The sequence below is a fragment of the Hemitrygon akajei genome, chromosome 16 (assembly GCF_048418815.1).
Source record: "Hemitrygon akajei chromosome 16, sHemAka1.3, whole genome shotgun sequence".
Classification (NCBI taxonomy): Eukaryota; Metazoa; Chordata; class Chondrichthyes; order Myliobatiformes; family Dasyatidae; genus Hemitrygon; species Hemitrygon akajei.
This window is the reverse complement of record NC_133139.1, coordinates 90,956,648-90,970,578: the sequence shown is the minus strand read 5'-3', so window position 1 is coordinate 90,970,578 and position 13,931 is coordinate 90,956,648. Positions and strand designations below refer to the sequence as shown.

Genomic DNA, 13,931 nt, shown 5'->3' with positions numbered 1-13,931 from the left:
ATAGGTGCTGCCTGAGCTGCAGCATATTGCTTGTGGTGCACTGAATTTCCAGCGTCTGCAGAATCTCTTGTGTCTGATTCACAAGCAAGGGTTTAAAGGTTCAATGTGTAATTGCAGGTTTTGCTTTAAAATAGTAATTTAAGTTTTCCCAAACAACTTTCGGGCAGACCTATTCGACATGCACTACAGTGGGTGATGCTAACGCATGTCTTTGTAGGATACGTAAAGCCTGGAGTTGGATTCAGATTCCGATTCAGATTTAGATTCGGATTTGGATTCGGATTCAGATTCCGATTCAGATTTGGAGAGGAAAGAATCTGATAGGAGACGAGAGTAGACCATAGGTAAAAGGGAAAGAGGGGGAGCACCAGAGAGTGGTGACAGGCAGGTAAGGAGAAGAGGCAAGGTGAGCAGGCAGCCAGAATGGGGAATGGAAGAAGAGAGAAGGGGAAGGGGGAGGAATTACTGGAAGTTAGAGAATTAATGTTCATGCCATTAGGTTGGAGGCTACTCAGCAGGAATAGCTGATGCTCCTCCAACCTGAGTGTGGCCTCATCAAGGCAGTACGGGAGACCTTGGACTGACATGTCAGAATGGACAATGGGGATCAGAATTAAAGTTAACTTAATCTTAAAATAACATTCAATTCTGAGATAATGAGACTGAAGTTGTGCACAATATCCAGGTATGGTCTCACCAAAGTTGACTGGCAGCTCCTGCAACACCATTAGTGCCAAATTGTATCGGTCTCTGCCGTCCTTTGGGAGAGGGGTAGCCTTCTACATGGGCGACAGCTTATTTCCATATTGTACTGCCTTGACTTGCGTATTGACTGAATGTAGCTAGGATGCAACATCTATGCCCTCTCTCACTCAAGATCACTTTGAGACCCCCTCAAGAGAATTAAAAAGAGTTGAGGCCAGAACCGGATTTTGGATCCGCAGAGCACAGCACAGGAACAGGTCTATCACCAAACGTGATGCAGAATTCAAGAATAAGGATCAGGATCAGGTTTAATATCACTGGCACACAGTAAACCGTGACATTTGTTCACTTTGCGGCAGCAGTGCAATGCAATACGTGATAAATTTAGAAACAAAAACCAGAACTACAGTAAGTATATATGTGTATATTACATTGTTAAGTTAAAATAAATAGTCAATAGCAGAAATAAATTTAAAAAAGTAGTGAGGTAGTGTTCATGGGTTCAATGACCATTTAGAAATCGGATGGAGGGAATTAAAGTAAATCCCCTTGCTTATACCTGATCAATACTCCATCTTTTCAAACACTTTCATGTATCTATTTAACACCAGTCTCTGAGGCAATAAACATAATCCTATGCAGTTATGGATGCTCAAAAATATTGCATTCATTTCCCTCATACATGTGTACAAAGGCACACGCCCAACGGTCGATTAACCAGTTTTCAATCCATGCCAAAATACCACCCCAACCATGTATATTTTAATCTTAAACGTTAACCACTGAAATTCTAAAATTACTGCATGTCTGACAACTATGTCACATCCATTTTGTTTCACTGTTTTTAATAATTTCTTGGTATTTAATGCATGTTTTTAAATATCAAGGACAATGTTAATAGATTTGAAAAGCCTTTAAGAGGCAGAGATATCCAACTACTGTTACATCGTGAAATTTGTGAACTTAGTTGCAGCAGTACAATGCAATACATGATAATATAGAAAAAAATAAGCAAATCAATTACAGTAAGTGTATATATAAATATATATGTGTATATTAAACAGTTAAATTAAAAATAGTGCAAAAACAAAAATAATGTTTTTTTAAAAGTTTGTGGTTTCAATGCCCATTTAGGAATCAGATGACAGAGAGGAAGAAGCCGTTCCTGTCTGCCTTCAGGCTCCTGTACCTCCTTCCTGATGGTAGCAATGAGAAGAGGGCATGTCCTGAGTGATGGGGATCCTTAAGTTTGGCATGGGTGACTCTATCAAAAGCCAAACCCTGAAGTCCTGACTCCAGCCAACATAGATCTCCAGGACACTGAGACACACAATCCTCCAAACCTTAGCAAGGTTGCATAGCAATAAAACTATAGCAACACCTCTTGGAGGCATTCCTATCTAAGAATCTCTTCAATGTCCCTGATGTATCAGACTCCATCGTCCACCATCCCTGGTGGTGCTTTCCACGCATCCACCCCACCACTCTCTGTACGAAGCCTACCTCCACTAAACGTTCCTCTACTCACTTAAAAGCATGTCTCAAGTGTTAGCCACTGCTGTTCTGGATAAAAAGCAGTAGTTTCCCACTCTGGCTACAGCTTGTATAAACGTATACACCTTTTAAAAGTCACCTCTCACCCTCTTTTTCTCCAAAGAGAAAAGCCCTAGCTCACTCAACTTTCCTCACAAGACAAGCTTACCAATTCAGGCAGCATTCTGGTAAATCTCCTCTGCACTCTTTCCAAAGTTTCCACATCCTTCTTACAAATGAGGCAACCAGCACTGAACACAATACTTCATCTGCGGTCTAACCAAAGTTTTTTTAATAAAGCTCAACATTTCCTCAGGGGTCTTGAAATCAAATCTTTCACTGATTCTATTATGGTAATTATTCCATAGTGAATTTATTGAGTATGCCCACAAGAATATGAATCTCAGGGTATTAAGTGGTGACATAAATGTACTTTGATATCAAATTTACTTTGAACTTTGAATTTTGTCCATTGGGATGAAAATGTAATTTGCATTGTTAATCATTTTTGTTTTGGAAATAGAACCTTATCTTGTGTCAAGACATTGTAACAGTGATGAAGTGCTTGGAGAGGTTGGTCAACCAGTACAGATCAGACATAACATTTTGCCATCATTGACAATCGACACAGGCACACCTCAACGATATGCGCTCGGCTCACTGCACTGCTCTCTCTACACTCATGACTGTGTGGCAAGGCACAACTCAAACACCACCGTTCCACTTGTTGATGGCACCTCTGCTGTTGGCAACACGTGATAAGGCGTACTGACATGAGATAGATCAGCTGGTTGAGTGGTGTGGCAAGAACAATTCACTCAACATAAGCAAGACCAATAAGTTGATTGTGGACTTCTGGAAGGGGCAGTCAGGAGACCACACAATAGTCATCAGTGAAGGGGCAGGGGTGAAAAGGGTGAAGCAGTTTGAAGTTTCTGGGAGTAAATATCTCCGAGGATCTATCCTAGGCCCAACATATTGATGCAATCACAAAGAAGGCAAGCTGGCTTCTTTACTTCACTAGGAGCTTGAGGAGATTTGGTAAGACACCAAAGATGCTTGCAAATTTCAGTAGCTGTAGGTGGAGCACATTCTGACTGGTCTGGTTTGAAACCTCTAATGAACAGAATCACAGACAGGTGCAGAGAGCTGTAGATTCCGCAAGCTCCGTCATGGGCATAACAGACCCCACCATCTTCAAGAGGCAATGCCTCAAGAAGGCAGAATCCTTCATTAAAGACCACATCATCCACTACGTGTTCTCTTCACATTACCTCAACTGCTGAGCAGTCACAGGTGCCCGAAGATATTGTAACTTACAGTAACGTTTATGCCATGCTCAGTACTGTTGCCATGAAACAACAAACTGCACGACATCCATCAGTGATAATAAACCTGATTCTAATTCTGATTCTGACATGTCTGACACCTTCAAAGCAAAATAGTTAGCTGCCTTTCTCAGAGGAAGTTACCCATGAATTAAAATCTCAACGATTTTCAAACATGACCTAGAGCAGCAATGTGGAAATGAAATATTGCTTAATTTAACTCAGCTTTGTGTCTTCTGCTTATCACAGAAGCTGACAGTAGGGGAGGAAGTCATTCGGCACGTTATATTTATGCCAGCCAGAAAAAGCTACAGAAACCCATCCCACTTCCCAGATTCCATGTGGGGCAGACTGCTGGCGTGCATGTTGAATTCTCGCATCTCCAGTGACTGCCTCAGTGTCTTTTGATCCATCAGGTCCCCGTGATCACGTCTCTTTCCACTCTTCCAGCCCCTTGCCGACATATCCCTCCCAATGCTCCCCTTTGCCCTCCTTTCACTCCAAGCCCCACCTTGCACTCCTAGCAGATTCTACAGCGCTTTATCACTTCCAGCTATCACAACCTAGCTTCTGGTAAAATCACCCATTCCACATGTGTCTATTAAACCACATGGTCCACCAACACTTCACCCGGATCCATCAAAACCTGACGCAGGATTTCGACCCAGAAACATTGACAATTTCTTTCCTCCTCACAGATGCTGCCTGACCTGCTAAATTCCTACAGTCAATTGTGTGATGTGCCCACCTATCATCTCTCAGCTCTTGCCCACCTTTTTTCCCTTTATCTCTTTATACTGGCTGCTTCTCATCTATCTTCCAGTCCTGATGAAGGATCTCAACCTGAGACGCGATTGTCCCTTTTCCTCCATGGATGTTGCTCAACCTGCTAAGTTACTCTGTCACGGTAAGGCATAGTAGTGTAGGGGGTTAGCGCAATCGCTGTACAGTGCTAACGACTTCTGACAGGGGTTCCATTTCCACTGCTGTCTCTAAGGAATTTGTACCATCTCTCTATAAGCTCATGGGCTTCCTCAGGGTGCTCTGGTTTCCGCCCACCTTCCGAATATGTATGGGTTTGGGCTCGTGAGTTGGGTGCATTCTATGTTGGTGTCAGAATCTTCGTGACATTTGCGGGCTGCACAATCTTCGGACTGTATAGGTCATTGACATAATCAATGTCTCTCGCTGTATGTTTCAGTGTCTCAGTGTACATGTGACAGAGAAAGCTAATCTTTAATTTTAAAAAAATCATCTTTTGGGTGTTGCTCTGCTTGGTCTGGGCTTGTTCAGGTTACAACTCCATATGGTTCTCCAGGTCCTCTTTAAGTGTTGTAACAGCAGAGAGAAGAGGTGAGGCTTTACCACTGCATTCCCCCCAACCACCAGCGCTTACCTCCTGCCAGAAGCTCTCCGGGCATTTAAGAGGCAGGGTCTCTGTTTAAAATGCCTAAGAGTGGGAGCCCCACAATCACATGACAGCTACTGACTCATTTTCAGGGTTCAAATTGCAACCCACTTGTTTCCTCATCCCTCCCATCCCTCATGGTTGGTTCTTCTCCCAATTAGAACAGGTGCTTCAGCAAATTGGTTAGATCTGCTAAGGGAAATCATTTTTTTCCTGTTTCCCTGCCTTGGCCCCTTGTCAGAATGTTAATTTGTTTGCCTGTAAACGAGAAGACTGCAGAACCTAGTCTAATCCCACGAACCCATCTTGCCCTGTTACAAGTTTTTCAGAATGAAGTCTGTTACCCTTACCCAGTTTTGCCAGACCCCCCTAATTCCTCAGTACCATGGTTAATTGTTTTGTCTTGTGGTATGGCTCAGAAAGGTTAAGGATAATTGAGGAAGCTTCTGTTAGGGTGAGGATATTTATCTTCCCCTTAATAGATGCCCCCTCGATTTAATTGCAACCCCTTCACTCTCCCCTCACTCTCTGCACTATTTAATACTCCAGCCAATTGAACCCGACCTCCAACACTCACTTCACTGTTTAATACTCCACTCACTCAAATTCCACTCATCCTTCCTTCAATGAACTACTTAATACCACTTGCGCGTACAAGGAGTGCTGCCACAAAACAGTTACATTCATCATAAAACCACACCATCCAGTCCATGCTGCCTTCTCACTGCTACCATCACGAAGAAGATACAGGAGCCTCAAATCCCACACCACCAGGCTCAGGGACAGTTATTACCCTTCAACCATCAGACTCCTGAACCATCATGAATAACTTCACTCACCTCAACTCTGAATTGATTGCACAGCCTATGGGCTCACTTTCAAGGACTCTAGAACTCATACTCTCCATATTACTTATTTATCACATTCATATTTGCACACTTTGTCTTCTTTTTTTGAGCGGTGGGTTGGAGATATGGTTCTACCAAAGGAGGTTTAGCCCACTCCTTCACTCCACTAGCCTGCAGGTCACTCTTGGGCAAGGTGTAGCACCTGCTTAGCCCTCCAAGCACTGTTTCGATTTATATGTGACAAATAAAGCTAGTTTTTTAATGCCTCAACCATCCATCGAGAATCTTGCCCCAACTCTCCTCTATTGCTGCCTTTCACATCCCAGACCTCCCCAGGGCCAATATTTGTGGAGGAATCTCTGTAGGGATGCATCTGCAAGAAAACCTTGCAGTGAAGTGAAGGCACGGGTGTGCATTTCAAACTGAGATATTGCTTAAGTGTAGAGCGTGAACCTGGCGGTCATGGGGTTTTCAGGAGACAAAGATTGCATAGCGCAGAACAAAAAAAAAAGACCTTCCAGGTCTGATTTAGAAGAGTTAAGAACACCAAAATGATGGAGGAACTCAGCCGGTCAGGTAGTCTCATGGAGGGGAATGAACATTTGATGTTTCGGGCTGAGACCCTTCATCAGTCAAGGATTAACTTCATTCACCAAATACATCGACATGTATCAGGAATTTGCTGTGGTGTGTCGGTCAGGGTGCGACATGCAACAAAAACAGTAACATGCAACATTCTAAAGAATACAGAATTATAGAAATATAAACTAGAGGTTAAGGTACAGATATGGAATAAAATGTTCATAAATGCATAAATAGTGGTTTGTATTTACAATGTAAACAGCATTATAAGAAGTGGTTTAACATGTTTATAATGCAGTGCAGTGACTGAGGTAACAGATGCCTCTCCTTAGTACTGAGGTACTAGAATAATTGATCAAATTAACTACCCGGGGGAACTAACTTTTAAGATGGTGTAAAGCTGTTTTATTTTAATAACCCCTTTGTGCTTTCCAGAAAGGTGGGTCCACCATGATTTTTCCTGCCAGCTTCTTTGTTCTGGACACAGATATACCCAGTAAACTGTACAACTGCTTGATAATCCAAACATTTAATCAGCCAATCATATGGCAGCAACTCAAGGCATGAAGACATTCAATCATGGTCAAGAGGTTCACTTATTATGCAGACCAGACATCAGAATGGGGAAGAAATGTGATCCAAGTGACTGTGACCGTAGGTTGACTGTTGGTGCCAGACAGGGTGGTTTGAGTATCTCAGAAACTGCTGCTCTCCTGGGATTTTCATGTATAACAGTTTCTACAGTTCACAGAGAATGGTGCAAAAAAATTTAAAAGAAAATCCAGTGACTGGCAGTTCTGTGGGCAGAAATCTGCCTTGCCAATGAGAGAGGTCAGTGGAGAATAGCCAGACGGGTTCAAGCTGACAGGAAGGCGACAGTATCTCAAAGAACCGCAGGTTACAACAGTGGTGTGCTGTAGAAAATCTCTGAAAGCACAACATGTCGAACCTTGAAGTGGATGGACTACAGCAGCAGAAGACCAGGCATACACTTAGTAGCCACTTTATTCAGTATAGGAGGTACCTAATAAAATGGCCACCGAGTGTAAGTCTTGAATCAAAGTCACTGAGAGAGTCAGTGCAGGAAAGTCCCTATGAAGGGTCTCGTTCTGAAATATCAACTGTTTATTCCTCTCCACAACTTTTGCCTGAACTGCTGAGTTTCTTTTGCCGTTTACATGTGTTCTGCATATAATTGGGCTGCAGCCAGCCCTGAGTTTCAAAGGGAACTAAAGTATATGGACAAATGCTGTACGTATTTTGTTGAGCAAGGAACCTCCTGAAATAGAGGAAGTGGATTTGAATCATTCAGCTTATGTGGCTGTCAGGTTTATAGTGTAGGAAGTTGTGCTGCTTTGAACTAGCACAAAGAGGAGAGTTATTTATATTTTAACTCATAACCTGGTACACTAGTGGGTCCATCAACATCAATATTATTAACCTTATTACTAACATTTGGTGGCCTGATTTGGTCCGTACTACATATAGTACTGTGCAAAAGTCTTAGGCACATATATATAGCTAGGGTGCCTAAGACTTTTGCATGGTACTGTAGTAATTCCATGTATTGCACTGTACTCCTGCCACAACAAAAAAAAAACAAGTTTCATGACATATGTGAGTGATGATAAACCTGATTCTGATATGGGTCTCTATTGTGGACTGAGAGAGGGAAGGGGGCAGGGGGAGGGAAATCATGGTTGAGGAAAGGGGAAGGGAGAGGGGAGTGAGCAGGGAGACATTCTGTACTGATGGATGAACAATTTGTTTGGAATCAAATGACCCTGCTTGGTGTCTCAGGGCGAGGCATATCTGTACCTGTGCACCCGCCCCTGGCACCCCTTGTCTGCAACCTGTCCAACACCCCTCCCATGGGTCTCCACCGTCACCATTCCCAATGTCTTTTGCTCCCGCCAAATTCACAAACTCACTGTCCACTCCACATTGACGAATATAGTACAGTGCAAAAGTCTCGGGCACCCTAGCAATATATATGTGCCTGAGAGAATTGGCCAGTACTGTACAAGGGGCAATTTACAGTGGGCAAATACCCTATTAGTCACTGCACATTAACCTATTATGCTGAACATCTTTAGGGTGTGGGAGGAAACCAGAACAACTGGAGGGTGAACAGGGAGAACATGCAAACTCCACATAGAGGTCAAAGTCATGCAGAGAAACAGCAGAGTAAATGCCCTTCAGCCCACTGAGTCTGTGCCAGGATCAGGTTTATTATCACTGACACACATTATGAAACTTGCTGTTCGGGGGCAGCAGCACAGCGCAAGACATAAAAATGACTATCAGTTACAGAATAGATGACTAGCACCGTGGCTGAGTAATGATAGCGCTCCTGGATTCATGCAGCACACAGCATCCACGTTCATGAATCAGCATCAGAATCAGGTTTATTATTACTGACATATGTCCTGAAATTCTATGCTTTGCACCAGCAGTATATCGCAATCCATAAAATAGCTTGAGTTATAATAAGAGTATATACTAAAAAAAAATCAAATAAGTAGTGCAAGAAGTGAGTCAAACTAGGGAGGTAGTGTTCATAGGGCTCATTGTCAGTTCAGAAATATGATGGTGGAGGGGAAAAGGGTCTTCCTAAGACACTGAGTGTGTGACTTCAGACTCCTGTACTGGTGACAGTATGAGGAGAGAGCATGTCCTGGGTGAATGGGGTCCTGAATGATGGGACACTGCTTCTTCAGTTCAGAAATATGATGGTGGAGGGGAAAAGGGTCTTCCTAAGACACTGAGTGTGTGACTTCAGACTCCTGTTCTGGTGACAGTATGAGGAGAGAGCGTGTCCTGGGTGAATGGGGTCCTGAATGATGGGACACTGCTTCTTGAGGCATTGCCTTTGAAGATGTCCTCCGTGTTGGGGAGGCTGGCGTCCATAACGAAGCTGGCTGGCCAACCACCAACCACCCAATGAACCTCAGTTTCTACTCTGCCTGCGTCCTTATCATCTCTCCCCAGAATCTATCCCTCACCTACGCACTGGGGACAGCTTGCAGCGGGGCAGTTACCCCTGTGTTTCTTCAGGATGTGGGAGGAAGCCTGAACAGCTGGAGATAGAATGTGCAGACTCCCACAGAGACTGGTGTGAGGTCAGCTCTGAAATCAGCTCTCTGGTGCTGACACAGCAGTGCCAACAGGCTCATGCAAACTAGCCAGGGTTAAAGCCTCAAGCCTGTGTCTGAGACTTGAGAGCAAAATCTAGCTCAAAGGAGAAAAGCGTCATCAGAGGTGCCATCTTCCAAATAGGACCCACCACCACCACATTCCAAGTGGATGCAGAATGAAGACGGTCCACAAGGAAGGGCAGAGGAAATCTTCTTTCATCTCCTGGCTACTCGTCATACTTTATCAACACCTGATTCGTTCTCTATTGCTCTATTCTATACTTTTGTATTTAACCTTTAACCTTTTTAAAAGTATGGCTTGGCACATAGATGAAAGGGGTTTGGAGGGATGTGGCCGAGGTTCAGGTTAATGGGCTAGGCGGAGCAGATTGACATAGACTAGATGGACCAAAGGGCCTGTTTCTGTAATGTAATACTCTTTGACTCTATGACTCTAACGTTCTTGGGATAGATCATCCAGGATTAATAAGCAATCATTCCCTCTCTTAGCCAGTACGTATCTTATCCAGGTCACCTTCATCCATTTTGACAGATATTTTTCTGTTCTGTCCAGCTCTTAGATCAATTATTGAATAATGTAGCAGGCTTAACTACTCCAGCATTTATATTCTTGGGTTCTTATGCTCTCTTTTTTGAAAAAGGATCAAGATAAAGAGTTCATTATTTTAAAATTAGGTGCTTAGAAATTTCTTCTCTTAAGGCACAGAGAATCTCAGGAATTCTCTGTCCCTAGGGGTGATGGAGGCCAGCTTTTCAGACATAATTATGGAAGGTAGATCAATATTTGCAAGACCAGAGAATTAGGTGTCATAGTTCATTGGGTGGAGGCCTGGTAGAGATCAGACATGATCACATTACATGGGGTGGGCATGAGGAGCCTATTGTCCTTCTCCTATTTTCTTGATTATTGACTTGAAAAATTACCTCTGCTTATCCCTCCATGGATGCCTCCTGACCTGCTAGACATCCACAGCATCTTCTGTTTTGCTTCATTCAGGAGTCATTTCAAGGAAAGGGGGCATGGATAACCTTTCACTGGCAATTATTACACTCAGTGACCACTTTGTTAGGTACATCTGTATGCCTGCTCATTAATGCAAATATCTAATTAGCTAATCATGTGGCACAACTCAATGCATAAAAGCATGTACAGACAAGGTCAACAAGTTGTTGTTCAGACCGAATATCATAAAGGGGAAGACATGTGATCTAAGTGACCCTGCCCATGGAATGATTGTTGGTACCAGATGGGGTGGTTTGACTATCTCAGAACTGTTGATCTTCTGGGATTTTTATGCCCAACAGTTTCTTGAGTTTATAGAGAGCAGTGCAAGAAACAAAATAAACATCCAGTGAATGGCAGTTCTGTGTGCAAAAACTTTTATTCAGAAAGGTCAGAAAGGTCAGAAGAGAATGGCCAGATTGATTTAAGCTGACAGGAAGGCGATGGTAACTTAAGTAACCACACAGAGGTTTTAATGAATCAGCAAATAGGAGGGAGATTGAAAACCTGGCTGAGTGGTGCCACAGCAACAACCTCTCACTCAGTGTCAGCAAGATCAAGGACTGATTATTGACCTCAGGAGGGGAAACCAGAGGTCCATGAGTCAGGGTTAGAGAGTTTAAATTCCTTGGTGTTATCATTTGAGAGGATTGGTCCTGAGTCCAGCATGTAAGTGCCATTATAAGGAATGTACGGCAGCACCCCTGCTTCCTTTATAAGTTTCTGAAAGTTCGGTATGTTTTCTAAAGCTTTGAAAAACTTCTTTAGTTGAGCATCGGAGAGTATATTGACTTGTTGCATCACAGCCTGGTATGGAATGCCCTTGGATGGAAAATCTCACAAAAAATAGTGGCTATGGCTCAGTCTATCATGGGTAAAGCCCTCCCCACCATTGAGCACATCTACATGAAATGCTGTCACTGGAAAGAAGCATCCATCAGCAGGGACCCCAGCACACAGGCCACGCTCTCTTCTCACTGCTGCCATCAGGAAGAAGTTGCAGGAGCCTCAGGACCCGCACCACCAGGTTCAGAAACAGTTATTACCCCTCCCCCCCACCAACCATCAGGCTCTTAAACCAGAGGAGATAACTTCACTCAACTTCACTCGCCCATCACTGAAATATTCCCACAACCTACTGACTCATTTTCAAGGACTCTTCATCTCACATTCTTGATATTTATTTCTTACTTATTAATATTATTATTATTCTTTTGTATTTGCACTTTCTTGTTTGTGCACACTGGGCATCTCTGAACATAAAGCACATCAAACCTTGAAGACCATGAGCTACAGGAACAGAAGAGCACAAACATACACTCAGTGGCCACATTATTAAATACACAGGGTACCTAATAAAGTGGCCACTGAGTCGAGCGTGAAATTAGAAACTAATTCTAACTGCACCTGGCTAGAGCCCTGTGTTCCCCAAGCAAACCCACAATGGAGAGAGAGGAAGTTTAGTCTGGAAGGGAGAGGAACGTTGGCCTTTAACTGGTGCAGTGAAACAGGATGTAAAGGAAAATGTCTAAAGCCTACCAAATAGTTGCCAATGCACTCCAAAGGATCGAGTACAATATTAGCATCAGTAGGTTAAGGGATATTAGGAATCATATCCAGTTATGCAAGATTTAGAGAACACTTTAGAAAATGGAGCTGTTTTTGGAGGAAGAGAAAATTGAAGAGTTTGGACTCTTAATTATAATAACTGAAGTATTTTAACTCTCAACATTAACATTCCTACTTTTGGGACTTGTAATTCTTGCATGCAGAAACAACATCCAAAAGAACATTAGAAAATAGGAGCAGATGTAAGCTATTTAGCCTACTAATCCTATTCCACTATTCAATATCTTCACGGCTGATTGATCTCAGGCCCCAACCCCTTTTCTGTGCCTTTTTCTCACAACGTCAGTCATTGAAATATTTATCTATCTCCACCATCAATGTACCTAACAATCCAGTCCCTACACCCTCTGGACTGGCAGTTCCAGAGATTCATCCAACGGTGAGAGAAGGAATTTCTATACACTTCAGTTTTAACTGACCGGCCTCTTATCCTATATCCATGCCTCCTTGTCCGTGCCTCTCCAAGCAGTGAATTTCAGAGTCTCTGGTATCTTGAAAGATGATAGCCAGAACATTCACTGACATTATTGCTGCCTCTATTTTCACCTTCCACCCACAAGCGTAGGCAAACCAGTTGGGGTGGTTGGTGTCATTTCAATCTTCGCCATAGTCAAAGCACTCAGACAGTAGTGCAGTGCAATACAGAAAGTATACTATAAATAACACTAAAAATATACACATACCGTGGATACTGTATAAATTAAATAAGTAGTGAGGTAGTGTTCATGGTCATTGAGATTCAGGGTGGTGAAACTCTAGAGTTCTCTAACCCAAGGGGTTATAGAAAGTGGCTCGTTAAAAGAAATTAAAATGGAGGTGAATAAATTATTGAAATATTGGGGGTCTGGTACAGAGGAATAGTTGAGGGTTAGGGTAGACCATCCATGCTCACAATGAATGTCAGGCCAGGTTTGAGGGGCCGAGAGGTCTACTCTTGCCTCTTTCTTTTTATGGCCTCTAGGAGCTTTTAAATTGCTTGTGTGGTGGGTGGTGGGGGAGATTGATGCAAGAGGGGAAGGGGGAGGGGAAAGGGTTGATGCTTTTGTTTCTGCTTCTGTGTGGGAGTGGGGGCCTTTGGCATTGTGACATTCTTCCTGTCATTCATTTTTTGGGTTTTTGTCTTGTTTTATAAATGTCTGTGAAGAGTAAGAATTTCAGGCTGTATGCTGTATACATTCTATAATATTAAGTTTAAACATTAATCGGGAGTCCATGTCAGTGAGCTGAGTGCGTTGGGTGGTGGAACAAGTTTTAAGGTGTTCTTATCCTACCAGATGACAGAGGTCCTGGGTTTAGGAGGGGCCACTGTTCATCAATAGACCTGAGGATGAATGTTTAATGTAATTGATAAAAATTTGTATTGGCTTGTTATTGCCACATGCATCAGGATACGGGTGACAACAAATGTACAGATTGAGCAGTGGTGGTTAACGCTATCGCGTCACTGCACCAGGAAACACCGATCAGGTTTGATTCCTGCTGCTGTCTGTGAGGAGTCTGTACATTCTCCCCATGACTGTATGGGTTCCTCCCGATGCTCCGGTTTCCTCCCACACTCCAAAGACATACGCTTAGGGTTAATGAATTGTGGGCATGCTAAGGAGGCCCCGGAAGTGTGGTGACATGCATGGGCTGCTTGCAGCAGATACTTTGGACAGTGTTTTTCATTGATGCAAAACCACACAATACACTGTATGTTTTAATTTACATCTAAATATAAAGCTAATCTTTCATCTA

General features: G+C 43.0%; 1 protein-coding gene across 2 annotated transcripts in view; it reads right to left on the bottom strand.

Annotated features, from left to right (window-relative positions):
• The window catches only part of LOC140740293 (proto-oncogene vav-like), a 199,750-nt gene that overhangs the window by 135,467 nt on the left and 50,352 nt on the right, over positions 1-13,931 (bottom strand). The window lies entirely within an intron of this gene.